A 16849-nucleotide genomic window follows, 5' to 3' on the forward strand; every position below is an offset into this window, starting at 1 on the left:
TGGGACGAACTAGAAGTTTAATAAAATGGCAGAATGGTCCCTGGACTTAGAAGAATGGATTAATTACAAAGAAGTCCTCGAACTTTTATGTTAGCAAATTTAATAACGATCCAAAATCCTAATAGAAAATGTGTTAAGACAGTTAATACAAAGAAGTCCTCGACCCCAGCCAGGGGCTCTGCCTCTTGGAACCTGCTAGGGGCTGCCGCCCCTAGACCCCGCTACCAGGGGCGCTGCCCCCAGACCCCCGTTCGTTGTGGGTTATATAAAGATAGAAATGCGATATGAGTAGTATAGTTAATTGATATATGTAAATATTATACAGTTAGCCGTGCACAGCTCAAGAAGGGAATAACTATTAACGGTGAATGTAACTGCATTCAGGTGAGTTTCTAGCCTCATTCCTTGTTATGTTTTCGGGGTTGTGTGCATACTCGATGTGATTAGTTAATACACTTATCCTAAGTGATAAGTGTATGCCATATATGTATTATGTTAAATGTATGAATGCTTTCTTGTCGGTACATGAACGATCTTCGGATATTGCATGTACTTCCAGGTAACGGTTGATGTTATATGTAAGTTATAAGAATGACGAATGAATGATGTGTGCATGTGCGAAACTTACGATTATGTATATAGAAAGTATGTTATGGAGGTATGGAAGAAAGGGTACCGGACCCTAATAATATCCGAGGATGGAGGGTGACCGGACCCTAATAATATCCGAGGATGGAGGGTACCGGACCCTAATAATATCCGAGGATGAAGGGAGACTGGACCCTAATAATATCCGAGGATGGAGGGTGCCGGACCCTAATAATATCCGAGGTATGTAGGGCGAATGTTCTTTATAATGTAAGGTTAGCTATGAATATGTATGGATGAATGTTGAACAGGTTATGTATGAAAAGCGTACCTTCGGGCACGTATATGTGTATGTAAAGTAAGTTACATGATTAACTAGAACTCACTCAGCATAGCTGACTTTTAGTATGCACGCAGGTTAATAGATTGAGACAGCTGGTTTGAGATTGACACATGGCAGGATTGAAGAGGCGGGCATTTGAAGTTTGTCATGATGTTCTGAATGTTATAATTTATGTTATGTTTTAAAAGACAAGTTAAGAATGTTTGTAATAAATGGTTGACTATTATTATTATTCCGCGAAAGTTTTAATTAACACTGACATTCAAGAACTGTGTTTATAAGTAAATCCAACACCAAAGTAGGGCTACCGGTAACGGGGCCTTACAAGTTGGTATCAGAGCAAAGTTCAAGAGATTTAAGCATCCTACATGCTTAGACTCGAATAGATAATGGGATTTAAGTAAAAAAGGAAAGAAGATGTCAGTTCGAGATAGCCATGTGTCACTCAAGAAAGCTCAGTAACGGTAAAGTGTATGATTAAATATGTATGTAAATGTTAGCTTAATTGCTAAAGAAAGAATATGTGAATGTTAGGGATAGGGTTAATTGATTGTTCGATTGGTTAACTGTTTAGAGTAGAACCAGCACAAAAAGACTCATAAGAGAAAGTGCATAGGACACGGAAAGTAACGTGATCAGCTAATCACAGCTGGCCACTGTTATTACCTGTTAGCCTTACTATCCTTGTACTAAATAGTTCCTTGATTGATGACGTTTGTGTTTTCCTTTCCAGAATACGATGTCTGGATCTAGGGCAGTTGGTGGAGCAGGAGGCCGCACTGGACGCAATGGCAAGCCTCGTCGTGTCCAACGACCTTCGGTAGAAACAGCTTCCAACACGGGAGGTGAAGGAAGCGCAGCTGGACGAAACCCAAGCAACAATGAAGGGGTTCAGCTAGATCCCTTAATCCAAGCAGCCATTGTCCAAGCAGTAGCCGCTGCTGTAAAGAACATGAATCCGGATAGGTCTGCTGGAGACCGTGAAAGAACTGCTAAAAGGGCGTAAGGAGATGGTGGGAAAGATGATGAAGGAGAAAGGGAGGCTTCGAGCGTGGTGAGGTCTGTGAAGGCTGATGATAGAAAGAGGGGCCGAGGTGGCTGCAACTATAAGTCCTTCAAGGGTTGTGACCCTCCGAAACTGACTGGTTTGGGAGACGCAATCGCTACTCTTCAATGGATAACTGCCATGGATAAAATTATCCGAATCAGCGAGTGCCGTCCCGACCAAGCTGTCGGTTATGCCACACAATCGTTCGAGGAGGAGGCAATGTATTGGTGGGAAAGTGTGGAGCAGTGGAAGACCCGGGATGAGATTAAGGCCCTGAGGTGGGAGGATCTGAAGGAGCTGGTGATGAAGAGGTTCTGTGCTGACGCAGAAGTTGAGAGGGCGGAGGTGAAGTTTGTGAACCTGAAAGCCGGAACGATGACACATCGTGAGTATACCACCGAGTTCAACCGAATGTCTAGGTTGGTACCCGATATGGTTAACACTGAGGCTAATAGGATCAAGTGTTATGTGAGGGGATTGCCACAGAGAGTCTGCACGCTAGTCAGGACGAGTAAACCTGCTACCTTTGACTCTGCTGTCGAGCTCGCAGAGATGGTTTATGCGGACCTGGCTGCGGATGACGTTGTGGTGGAAGAAGAGAAGAAAGATAAGAAGTGGGTCAATCATTTCAAACCCGGTACCCAGTTATGGAACTCTAAGGACAAGAAGCAGAAGGTGCGGGAGAGGAAGACGTGCAAGACGTGTGGGAAGGTGCAAGGTGGCGAGTTCAAGTGGGGTACTGGTTCGAATGTGTGTCACAAGTGTGGAAAGGCTCATGGTGGAGACTGTAGGCTTGGGACAAATGCCTGTTATAAGTGTGGGAAGGTGGGGCACTATGCTAATGAGTGTGATGTAAAACCGGCATGCAACAAGTGTGGTAAGACGGGTCATATGGCAAGGGAGTGTACTGATGGTGGAGCTGGAGGTAGTGGAAAGAAAGATGCCGACCAAACTAGGCCAAGGACTAGAGCCTACATGCTAACCCAGGAGCAGGCTAAACAGATTCCGGATGTTGTGACTGGTACGTTTTTAGTAAACGGTATTTCTGCTTCAGTATTATTTGATTCGGGTGCGAATAAAAATTTCGTAGCTACACCGTTTAGTAAATTAGCTAAAATGAAATGTTGCCGAGTGCCTGAAACTTTTATAGTATAAACCGCTAGTGACTCTTCGGTTAAAATAATGAGAATGGTTAAAAACTGTAAGATAGAGTTAGAGGGACATGAGTTCCCTGTTACCTTGTATGTTATGACCTTAGGAGGGTTCGATGTGGTTTTGGGAATGGATTGGTTGTCTGAGTATGAAGCTCAGATAGTATGTATGAGTAGGATAATAAGGTTAAAATCCTTGGATGGAAGTACCGTGACGGTTTACGGTGATAAGGAAAGTTCTGGGCTTAATTTCATTTCGATGATAAAAGCCGAGGGTTTGTTAAGGCGAGGGTGCGGTGCCTACTTGGCGTATGTTGTCAACGCTACGGCCGAGACGAAAGAGATGAAAGATGTTCCTATCGTGTGCGACTACCCAGAAGTATTCCCTGAGGATCTTCCGGGGTTGCCACCGGAGCAAGAGATAGAATTTCAGATAGATTTAGTACCAGGAGCCCAACCCGTCGCGAAAGCGCCTTACCGACTAGCACCGTCCGAGATGAAAGAATTGATGTCCCAACTGCAGGAACTCCTCGACAAGGGTTTTTTTAGACCAAGTGTTTCCCCATGGGGCGCACCAGTTTTATTTGTAAAGAAGAAGGATGGAAGTATGAGAATGTGCATAGACTACCGCGAGTTGAAAATGCTTACGGTAAAGAATAGATATCCTCTGCCAAGGATTGATGATCTGTTTGACCAACTGCAAGGTTCAAGTTGGTTCTCACGAATAGATCTCAGATCAGGCTATCATCAGCTGAAAGTGAAAGAGGCAGACATCCCTAAAACAGCGTTTAGGACGCGTTATGGACACTACGAGTTCCTTGTTATGTCATTCGGTCTAACGAATGCTCCCACAGCATTTATGGACATGATGAATAGGGTGTGTCGGCCAATGTTGGATAAGTCAGTAATCGTCTTTATCGAAGATATATTGATCTATTCCAAGAGCGAGTCTGATCATTCTGAGCATCTGAAAGAGGTATTGGAGACTCTGAAGAAAGAGAAGTTGTATGCTAAGTTTTTGAAATGCGCGTTCTGGTTGCTAGAAGTGCAATTTCTAGGTCACGTGATTAATCCTGAAGGGATTACCGTTGACCCAGCTAAGATTGAAGCGATAACAGATTGGAAAACTCCACAGAATCCAACTGATATACGAAGCTTCCTAGGTTAGCTGGCTACTATAGGAGATTCATCGAAGGCTTCTCCAAGATAGCCGCACCGTTGACCGGTATGACCCGAAAGTCAATAGTATTCAGTTGGGGTAACTTTCAAGAAGAGGCTTTTCAGGAGTTAAAGAAGAGACTCACGCAAGCCCCAATCCTTGCTTTACCTGATGGTGACGAGGATTTGGTTGTCTGTAGTGATGCTTCGCATCGTGGGTTAGGTTGCGTATTGATGCAACGAGGAAAGGTGATAGCTTACACGTCTAGACAGTTGACAGTCCATGAGAGTACTTATCCGACGCATAATTTAGAGCTAGCAGCAGTAGTGCATGCTCTCAAGATATGGAGTCATTATCTGTATGGTACTAAGTGTACTATTTACACAGATCATAAGAGTTTAAAGTACTTCTTCGAGCAAAAGGAATTGAATATGAGACAGAGGAGATGGTTGGAGTTGATTAAGGATTACGACTACGACATTAAGTACTATCCTGGTAAAGCTAATGTGGTCGCCGACGCGCTAAGTCGTAAGAATGAAGAAGTCCTTGCAACATTGAAGTCATACCAGTTGATTATGAATTCATGTTTGTTTGAAGAAATCATCAAAGTATAGTCAGAAGTGCTGGTAGATGAGGGGCTAGTTAGGAAAGAAAGGATTTTCGGTCAGAAAGACGAGTTGATGGAAAACACTCAGGGTGTTAAGACTAGGTATGACCGTATGTGGATCCCACACCATGGAGATCTTAGAGGTCGAATCTTAGACGAAGCTCATAAGTCAAGATATTCAGTTCATCCAGGAGCTACAAAGATGTACCAAGATTTGAAAAGAGATTACTGGTGGCCAGAAAGTAAGAATGATGTGGTAGATTATGTTAGTAAGTGCTTAACTTGTTTACAAGTCAAGGCAGAGCATCAAAAGCCTTATGGGAAGATGCAACCTTTGGAGATACCAGAATGGAAATGGGAACACATCACCATGGATTTCATAACAAAGCTACCTCGTACAGCTAAGCATCATGGTGCCATCTCAGTGGTTGTGGACCGTTTGACCAAAAGTGCTCACTTTCTGCCTATACGACAGGCTATCTCGTCAGAAACGTTAGCAAGCTTGTTCATTAAAGAGGTTGTATCTAAGCATGGAGTGTCATTATCGATCGTGTCTGATAGAGATACTAGATTACTTCGAGATTCTGGAAGAAGTTCCAAGAAGCTATGGGAACGAGATTGAACATCATTACGGCGTATCATCCTCAAACCGATGGGCAGTCTGAAAGGACCATCCAAACCCTTGAGGATATGCTACGTGCTTGCGTTTTAGACTTTGGAGGAAGTTGGGATGATCATCTACATCTAGCAGAGTTCTCCTATAACAACAGCTACCATTCAAGTATTGGTATGCCACCGTTTGAGATGCTCTACGGTAGACGATGTGGGACCCCGGTGTGATGGGGAGAGATTGGCCAGAAAGAGATGGGGAGCCTAGAAGTTATGCAAGAAACCTCTTCGAAGTTCGATAAGATCAAGGCAAGAATGAAAGCCACTCAAGACAGACAGAAGTCGTATGCTGATAAGCGGCGACGACCGATTGAGTTTAACGTTGGTGACAATGTGATGCTCAAGGTCTCGCCTTGGAAAGGATTCATTCGTTTCAGGAAGAGGGGGAAAGTTGAGTCCAAGGTACATTGGACCGTTTAAGATTATAGATCGTGTAGGTGAAGTGGCTTATAAGCTAGACTTTCCAGAAGAGTTAGAAGGAATTCATTCAACCTTCCATGTCTCTCATCTGAGAAAGTGTCTTGCTGATGACACGTCGCACGTGCCATTGATAGACATTGAGGTTGATGAACAATTTAACTACATTGAGCAACCGATCGAGATAGTTGACCGCAAGGAGAAACAACTTCGTCACAAGGTTATACATTTAGTGAAAGTGATATGGAAGCATCGCAAAGGTTCAGATGCTACTTGGGAAGCGGAGGATGAGATGCGCAAGTTTTAGCCGAATTTGTTTATGTAATAGTTAAGTTTCGGGGACGAAACCTCTTTAAGGAGGGAAGACTTGTAACATCCTACTTTTGGTTATAATAATAAAATAAATTTCGTCTATTTTATAGTGGGTCGTTATCGGTTTAGATAAATAGAATACGAGTTGGGCTAGTGTTGGGTAAATGAATATGGGTTATGGAATTGGGGTATAAAAGAAAGAAGGAAAGACCATGGGCTTAAGCCCATGATCCATAAATATATAAACCATAATCACCACTTAATTCCTCATTTACACATATTCCATACAGCATCTAAAACACACACTTAAGATCTCTCTCTAGTTATCGTTCTCTCTCTAGCCGAAATCACCAAGGAAACCGATCACTGACCCGAGGTAATGATAGTATGATATTGTATAAACCCAAACCCGTAGGATATAGTCGCGAAACGATGTGCCAACACCGTTAAACCGTTTAAATCACGAGATCCGGGTGGAATCGGGTAGAAACCGAACCTATGATGAGTTTAGGGGTCACCCTAGCTCAGATCTGGATCGAACGGGACGAAAAACAGTAAAAAAAACGAGCTAAAACTCGTTTTTCCGGCGAATACGCGATTTTCCGGCGGCGGCGCCGGAAAGGCGGCGTGTACGAGGAAGGGAATTTCAGAGAATGTTTCTGACATTCTCTGACCTAACCCTAGTTCGCTGATGGGAATGTAACGAATTAAAGGTGATTCGTTAACAGATTCGTTAAGGGAAAAGGGTAACGAATTACCCTTGATTCGTATAGCCAGTTCGTTAGAAGAAGATAACGAATTAGATGGACCAATTCGTTACCAGGACTGGTTCGCTATGGACTAATTCGTTATGAGTCCAGTTCGCTAAAAGGTCTAATTCGTTATGAGGACTGATTCGTTATAAGAGTTCAATTCGTCATAAGGTTCAACTCGTTAACCAGACCAAACGAATAAGGTCTGATTCGTTATAAAGTAACGAATGGGTTCATTCGTTATGAACCCCATTCGTTAAAGGACTGGGGCGAACTAGAATTTTAATAAAATGGCAGAATGGTCCCTGGACATAGAAGAATGGATTAATTACAAAGAAGTCCTCGAACTTTTAAGTTAGAAAATTTAATAACGATCCAATATCCTAATAGAATATGTGTTAAGACAGTTAATACAAAGAAATCCTCGACCCCAGCCAGGGGCTCTGCCCCTTGGAACCTGCTAGGGGCTGCCGCCCCTAGACCCTGCTGCCAGGGGCGCTGCCCCCGGACCCCCGTTCGTTGTGGGTTATATAAAGATAGAAATGCGATATGAGTAGTATAGTTAATTGATATATGTAAATATTATACAGTTAGCCGTGCACAGCTCAAGAGGGGAATAACTATTAACGGTGAACGTAACCGCATTCAGGTGAGTTTCTAGCCCCATTCTTTGTTATGTTTTTGGGGCTGTGTGCATACTCGATGTAATTAGTTAATACACTTATCCTAAGTGATAATTGTATATCATATATGTATTATGTGAAATGTATGAATGCTTTCTTGTCGGTACATGAACGATCTTTGGATATTGCATGTACTGCCAGGTAACGGTTGATGTTATATGTAAGTTATAAGAATGACGAATGAATGATGTGTGCATGTGCGAAACTTACGATTATGTATATAGAAAGTATGTTATAGAGGTATGGAAGAAAGGGTACCGGACCCTAATAATATCCGAGGATGGAGGGTGACCGGACCCTAATAACATCCGAGGATGGAGGGTACCGGACCCTAATAATATCCGAGGATGAAGGGAGACCGGACCCTAATATTATCCGAGGATGGAGGGTGCCGGACCCTAATAATATTCGAGGTATGTAGGGCGAAATTCTCTTTATAATGTTAGGTTAGCTATGAATATGTATGGATGAATGATGAACAGGTTATGTATGAAAAGCGTACCTTCGGGAACGTATATGTGTATGTAAAGTAAGTTACGTGATTAACTAGAACTCACTCAACGTAGCTGACTTTTAGTATGCACGCAGGTTAATAGATTGAGAGAGCTGGTTTGAGATGGACACATGGCAGGATTGAAGAGGCTGGCATCTGAAGTTTGTCATGATGTTCTGAATGTTAAAATATATGTTATGTTTTAAAAGACAAGTTAAGAATGTTTGTAATGAATGGTTGACTATTATTATTATTATTCCGCGAAAGTTTTAATTAACTATGATATTCAAGAACTGTGTTTATGAGTAAATTCAACACCAAAGTATGTTTTATATTTGTTTTAAGGTTGAAGATCTTGTACACTTATCATTTCATACTACTGTGGTGTAAATTAAAGAGCCATATAAAAAACCGATGTTGATAAAAACATTGTTAACCCTAGGCAACCGTTATCTCTACCATCAAATATTCAAAATTCTAAAATGGAGAAATGGTTGTCATTAAAGATGGAGAGGAGATTATCTTTGATGAAGTCAACAAAGTAAGCTTTGGTTAGGAGTCAAACGGGTGAATTTGATCATAACTGATGGTTGTTTGAGACCAGTGGGACATACGGTTATGGCAACGTGTTTTGGCCCAAAGATGAAGGAATAAGCGAGGATAGATCTGGTGTAAGCGGGACCGAACAGTTGGAACTGCTTAACAAACCATGGCGGCCTCTTACTCGCAAGTTGAAGATACCTGCTGCTGTTATAAGTCCTTATCGGTATGTTTATCGCTGACATCATCTTATTTTATTATCTATGTTTATCTATTTAAATTTTATTTTGTGTATGCAATGCAGGCTTCTAGCCTTGATTCGGATGGTGGTTCTTGGATTGTTTCTTCATTGGAGAATTGCTCACTCGAATGAAGATGCAATATGGCTATGGTTCATGTCGGTTATCTGTGAAGTATGGTTTGCATTTTCTTGGTTACTTGACCAGCTTCCAAAACTCGCACCGGTTAACCGTGCAACCGACTTAAACGCTTTAAAAGAGAAGTTTGAAACCCCGAGCCCACAAATCCGCCAGGAAAGTCTGATCTTCCCGGTGGATGTGTTTGTGTCAACCGCAGATCCCAAAAAAGAACCACCTTTAGTCACCGCAAACACAATATTATCAATTCTTGCTGCTGATTACCCTGTTGATAAGTTATCGTGTGATGTTTCTGATGATGGTGGTGCTCTTTTAACCATTGAACCCATGGCCGAAGCTGCAAGTTTTGCTAATTTGTGGGTCCCATTTTGTCGGAAGCATGCTATTGAACCGAGGAACCCTGAGACTTATTTTAATTTGAAGAAAGATCTGTTTAAGAATAAGGTAAAGAATAAGGTGAGACCGGACTTTGTAAGGGACTGCAGACGAGTTAAACGGGAGTATGATGAGTTTAAGGTGAGGATTAACGGTCTTTCGGATTCTTTTGTAGACGGTGTGATGCTTATAATGCTAAAGAAGAAATTAAAGCCATGAAACTTCAAAAAGAAGTTGCGGGTGATGAACTTTTGCAACCCGTTAAGATCCCAAAAGCAACATGGATGGCGGATGCAACTCATTGGCCCGGTACTTGGATGATTCCGTCTCCAGAACACTCAAAGGGTGATCACGCGGGCATTATACAGGTAATTTGGTAATTTCATTTTATAGGAAATTGGACAAAACTGTTCATGTGTTTTTACCATATTTCAAATTTGGTTCTCAAATCTAAAATTGTAAACTTAGTTCGAACATGACATCACTTTTTCGTGAAAACCAATTGATATTAACGGTGGGGGCTAAACGTGCAACCCTGCTACATGGATCATTTATGCAATTTTCTCTTTATTTTATTTTTTATGTTTGTACATGTATTAAACTGATTATGTGTAAATAATGCCAGGTGATGTTGAAGTCACTGAATGATGAACCACTGAATGGTGCAGATGACGAGGCGAATCCGGTTAATTTCAGTGAAGTTGATATCCGGCTTCCGCTTTTAGTCTATGTGTCTCGTGAAAAACGAACAGGCTACGATCATAACAAGAAGGCTGGAGCCATGAACGCGCTGATTCGGGCCTCGGCTATTATGTCTAATGGCCTGCTCATAACATGGAAGGTCCAGAGTAAACTACTTAAATTGTGTATATATTTTTGTTTTTCTAGGTATATTAATAATTAATTCTAATATGATGTTGTTTAGGTGGCTAATGAAGGTTTGCAACAAGGGTATTGTGTGATAGTAAGTGCAAGGTGATTTATAGTTCTCTACTCTTTCTTCAAAAGGTATTGGTAAAAGAAAGGTACGTATTACAGAAGTTGGTAAGGTCATTAAATTGTCTTGCATTCTTAATCTTGAACTTCCTTACACTTCCATTTGAGCTAACATATTTTGGGTAACACTATTTATTGATTCTTATAATTACTTAACGCCAATTAGAAATTAAATTCTATAAATTTGGTTTAGTTTGGTTTTTAAGTATATGCAAAACTGAAGAAGAACCAGAACCATATTAGTTTTAGTTAATGATCACCTATGTTTCTCCATGTTGCAGGTAGTAAAAATGATGTCAGTTCATGTTTTATGTTTGTGTAGCTCGGGCAGTGGGATTAAAGCCGATCATAATTTTGATGCAGCTATTGAGTATTGTGCACAAGTTTGGAGCACATATTTAGCTAATTGCAAGTGAGTTGAAAGTGTTTTTAGCAATTATTTTACTATAAATTTATTGTCAATCGAAACTCTGAATTCCCATGATTTTATTCATTATTTTATTAGATGCCACTTATTATAAAGTCGTTCAATAGTAGCAGCAAATATTTGCAGTGACGGCTGCTGGTGGTGTTATTAGTCATATTGAATATTTTTTAATATGTTTTTTTCTTTAGATTTTGATGCTTTCCTAATATCTTTAGAAGTCGAATATGATAGTGCGGATGCGAAAGTATCTTAAACGACTTTAGGTATGTAATGTAACAATTATTTTCTGTTTAGTTGACTTCTTTATGTTTATATGGTTTGTCACATCACATATAATTAGATCAGATCAATGTAGAAGCTCCAAAGGCTGTGCATTTAGGATATGATAAAAAAGTTGATAGATTATGAGCAAATGCTGTTGGAACTCATTGTTTGGTAAGTTTAATCCAATACTGTTTGTATATATGGAAGAGTAAATTTACATTATTCTAAGTGGGATATGGTTAAATATATTTTTGTTTAAAAATACTAATAACTAATATGATGTGTAGGTCATGAGGAACAGCAGTGAAGTCGTTTTCAGATATTTAGAAGCGTATTCTTGTTTTTGAGTGGTAGCTTGTGTAAATTGTTTCCCCTCTTAAAAATGAAACTTGAAAAGAAGAGTTGGGACATGTGGGTTAAAAGTAAGGTGCATAACAGCTTAACTGGTGTGTACACATAGCATGAGAAGTTTTACATTTAATGACCACCTGTTAATGGAGCAACTAAAAACCAACCCTTGGTCTGAACTAGATGCACTTTAGCCAGAAACAAAGATCATTGATAAACAAGTGTGTGTGGGATATTTTTTTGTTTGTCTCTGATGGGTCAAATAATGCAGGTGTGTGTTTGTTTGTATCTATAGTTACTGTTTGAAATTTTTTTATGAACATTTAAATTTTAGCAGTTCGATCAAATACAATTTTATATGATTTTTTTAATTTTTTTGATAGGTTTGTTGATAACAATGGTGCATTGAGTTCCTCGTGACTAAAGCTTAGGAAACCGCCACACCAAGTTCATCCAGCCCTCTCCCGCTAATGTCCACCTGGTAATAACTCGTTTTAGTATAAAAAACTCTCATTTAAACATTTAAAAACTTTAATATAAAAATACCCATACAGAAACTTAAGATGTTATATTTACCCCTTTTCATTAAATTAAAAATTAGTGACATGATTTCTAACTTTGCGTGTTCGGGCTGTTGCTAATAGATATGAAAATGTTTCACTTTGGTGAGAGTGCCTACAGTATACAGGTACAAATGTTAAGGTTTTCACTCATTAAACATGTTTTTGCATATCAATGTTTAGATGATTTTGATAAGGCTTGTAAACAAACTGAACGACCACGGTCGGAGCATGTTCGTTCGTTTGACTTTCAGCGACAAATGATCGAACATAAACAAGTAAACGAGCATGGTTTTTTTATTCATTAAGACAATGAGCGTGTTTTGTTCGTTCATTAACAATATAAATGAACAATTTGTGACCATAAACGAACATAACTAAACATTGGCAAGCAAACATAATTGAGCTAAAATTATTTTAAAGTAACGTGAAGAACAATTTGTTGTGCCTAAAAATTTATTAAAATTATAGTGTAATGGGCCAAAAAAATATAAATGAATATATTAATAAACCTAAACTAGGAAACATAAAGGAACATACATAAACGATTTCAAGCAAACGAACAAGACATGTGTTCATTTGTTAATAAACGAACATAAACAAACTTCTTGCGTTCGTTTACAAGACTAATCTACACTTTAATGCTTTATATGATACTTGGATACATTCTTTTTTGTTGATTTTAGTTGAGGAAATCTGTCCAGGATAGGAAAATGAGCAAAGCTATGCCTGTGGAGCCTTTGTTTGAAGTGGAGTTCATATTATATATAGAAATTCAAATAATGACTTGGTTGAACCTCTTTTTTTCCTTTAATTTGAAGAGATGTTTTATATATGTATTTTCCGAATTATAAAATGATAAAATTGTTTACATTTTATAGTTTGGTTTGGGACCAAACTTGTCCAAAATAGGAAGTCCGTCTTTTGGTTAGATGTGGTCATTGATCGACTACAAATATTGATTTCTTACTTTTCTTTCATAATATGATGAATATGTTTGACATTTACCTTTGTAACACCAGATGATTGATAAACTAACTTTTAACGAGTATATATTTTGTAAAGTAAATATAGATGAATACAGCTTTTGTAAAATGTTGTCGCCACCGCATCGCGCGATACCTACTAGTATATATATATATATATATATATATATATATATATATATATTATTCTATTATAATATAACCAGAGAAATTTTATGTCTCAAATCCTTTTGAGGATTGGGTTTGGCCATTAGTGATTGCTGAGCCAGTTTCGTTGTCATTCATGGTTGCATTGTTGAATTTGTTTACTATTATCTCAATCTCGTGTTTTATACCAATGCGTTTTCGATTTATGTGTTGATATTTTGTTAGCTCAATTCTACATTGATTGCCATGTTATTCTCGACCCCGTTATTTACAACTAACTATTGTGATGGTCATGACTTCGTGTAAGGCCCTGCTCCCGGTGCCCTACTTTAGCGTTTGATTTACTCATTAACACAGTTCTAAATATCAGAGATAATTAAAACTTTCACGGAATAAATAAAACTTCAACATTCATTACAAAACATTCATAACTTGTCTTTAAAACACAACTTAAAATATGTCTTTTAGTTCAAACATTAAAAACTGAGTCTTCAGATGCCAGCTTCTTTATTCATCTGCCAAGTGTCCCCCTTCAGGCCAGCTGTCTCATCCTACTCACCTGCGTGCATACTAAAAGTCAGCTACGTTGAGTGTGTTCTAGTTAATCAGGCAACATACATTACATTCACATATTTATATATACGTATCCGTAGATACATATTACATACTTAGCATGTTATCTTTCTTTCATTCGTACATACATACTTTCTTGTTATCTTTCATACTTTCATACCTTCATAATACATACATAACTATCTTTACCATGTCTGATATTTTTAGGGTCTGGTCCATTCCTTCTCTATCTCAAATATTATTAAGGTCTGGTCCCTTCCTTCTCTATCTCAGATATTAATAGGGTCTGGTCCCTTATTTCTCTATCTCATATATTATTAGGGTCTAGTCCCTACCTTCTCTATCTCAGATATTATTAGGATCTAGTCCCTTCCTTCTCTATCTAATCAACCATTCCTACGCTTCTTCATACATACATTTTATTATATACATTCATGTATATTCTTACTCATTCATAGATCATTCATGCATCTTATATAAGACACACCTTTCCTGGAGATACGTGCAATATCCGAAGATAGTTCACATACCGGCAAGCATACATTCAAAATATTCATAAATACTATCACATCGATCATTATAGCATACACTTACCAGTTAAGGTAAGTTTATTAACATTCACATTGAGTATGCACACAGCCCCGAAAACATAACAAGGAAATGGGCTACAAACTCACATGCGTTCTGTTACGTTCACCATTAATGCTTATTCATTTCTTTAGTTGTGCCCGACTAACTGTATAACAATTACATGTATCAATTTACTATTACTACCCATATCACGTTTCTAGTTTAATTATAACCCTCAACGAACGGGGGTCCGGGGGCAGCGCCCCTGGTAGTGGGGTTCTAGGAGCGGAAGCCTCTAGCGGGGTACAAGGAGCAGAGCCTCTGTAATTAAATAATTTTATTCTAAGTCCAAGGACCTTTCTGTCATTTCTTCAAATTCTAATTCGTTATCCTGCCCCTTAACGAATGAGGTTTATTCGTTACTTCTTAACAAATGGATCTTTATAACGAATCAACCCTCATAACGAATTGGTCTTTATAACGAACTGGCCTTTATAACGAACTGGAAATTATAACGAACTGGCCTTAACGAATGATCATAACAAACTGCTGCTAATTCGTTATTTCTCCTTAACGAGTGGGCATAACGAATTGATGTTAATTGGTTATTCTTCCTTTACGAATGGGCATAAAGAATTGCTGTTAATTCGTTATTCTTTCGTTAACGAATTAGGGTTGGGTCAAAGAATGTCAGAATATACTCTGACATTCCCTTTAAACTCGTACGCCGTTTTCCGGCGCCGCCTTTCCGGGGCAGTCTTCGCCGGATAACCGGGATCTCGCCGGAAAAAAAAAGATCTCACTCATTTTCCACCGTTTTTCGTCCCGTTTGATCCAGATCTGAGCTAGGGTGACCGCTAAGCTTATCTTTTGATCGGTTTATACCTGATTCCATCCGGACCTCATGACTTTAACAGTTTATGGTGAGGGCTAGTCGTTTCGTGACTAGATCTAGAGGGCTTGGATCCATATGATATCGTAATATTATTACCTCAGATCAATGCTCAGTTTTCCCTCTTGGTTTCGGTTAGAGAAAGAGAAAGATGAGAGAGAGCTTAAGTGTGTGTTTTTGAAGGTGTATGGAATGAGTGGAAATGAATGGATTATGGGTTAATTAAGGTTTATATACTATGGGTCATGGGCTTAAGCCCATGGGCTTTCTCGTTTCCTTATTAACCCAAGTCCATTACCCATTTTACTTAACCCACCACAAGCTTAACTCATAACATCAAATATTATTATTATTTTATTAACCGAAATGGAAAACGGAATGTTACAAGTCTTCCCTCCTTAAATAGGTTTCGTCCCCGAAACCTTACTATTACAGAAACAAATTAGGATAAAACTCGCGTATCTCTTCTTCTGCTTCCCAAGTGGCATCCGATCATTTGTGATGCTTCCGTATCACTTTCACCAAAGGGATAACTTCATGACAAAGTTGCTTCTCCCTGCGATCGACGATCTCTACAGGCTGTTCGATATAGTTTAATTTTTCATCAACCTCAATGTCTACTAATAGTAAATGCGACGTGTCATCAGCCTGACATTTTCTCATATGGGAAACATGAAAGGTTGAGTGAATTCCCTCTAGCTCCTCAGGTAATTCTAGCTTGTAAGCTACCTCACCCACACGCTCAACAATCTTAAGCAGTCCAATGTACCTTGGACTTAGCTTCCCTCTCTTCCTGAAAGGGATAATTCCCTTCCAGGCCGAGACCTTGAGCATCACATTGTCACCAACGTTAAACTCGATCGGTCATCGCCGCTTATCAGCATAGGACTTCTGAAGATCTTGAGCAGCTTTCATTCTTGCTTTCATCTGATCCAACTTTGAAGAGGTTTCTTGCACAACTTCCAAACTTCCAAGCTCCTTCTGACCAATCTCTCCCCAACATACAGGGGTTTTACAAATTCAACCGTATAGCATCTCAAACGGTGGCATACCAATACTTGAATGGTAGTTGTTGTTATAGGAGAACTCTGCCAGATGCAACTGATCATCCCAACTTCCTTTAAAGTCTAAAACACAAGCACGTAGCATATCCTCAAGGGTTTGGATAGTCCTTTCAAACTGCCCATCTGTTTGAGGATGATACGTGCTGTGCGAAAATATATATATATATATATATATACCATAATGGTATTTCCCTTACATATTTTATTATTATTATTATTAGCTTTTATATTGCGGTTAAACTGTGACCTTATTATTAATATTATTATAATTAGTAGTAGTTTTTTATATAACTGTTAAACTTTGATTTCCTTTTTTTTGCTTCATACACATGTTCTTAGAGCCGAGGGTCTCTCTGGAAGCCACCTCTTTATTCCTTTGGATAGGGTACGGTGTGCCTACATCCCACCCTCCCCAGACCCTACCTATAGCTCTGCTGTCGGTGGGATTTTACTGGGTATGATTGATTGATTGATTGATATATATATATATATATATATATAAAACACA

At 39.1% G+C, this 16849-nt stretch overlaps 1 pseudogene; it reads left to right on the plus strand.

The window, feature by feature from the left end:
* LOC143589095 (cellulose synthase-like protein D3) overlaps nucleotides 1-16639 on the plus strand; it is a 43904-nt pseudogene extending 27265 nt beyond the window's left edge.
* The last annotated feature ends 210 nt before the right edge of the window (nucleotides 16640-16849 follow it).

This window comes from Bidens hawaiensis, unplaced genomic scaffold (genome assembly GCF_021521415.1).
Source record: "Bidens hawaiensis isolate Kalapana, Puna unplaced genomic scaffold, B.hawaiensis_p1.1 tig00037220_1, whole genome shotgun sequence".
Lineage (NCBI taxonomy): Eukaryota > Viridiplantae > Streptophyta > Magnoliopsida > Asterales > Asteraceae > Bidens > Bidens hawaiensis.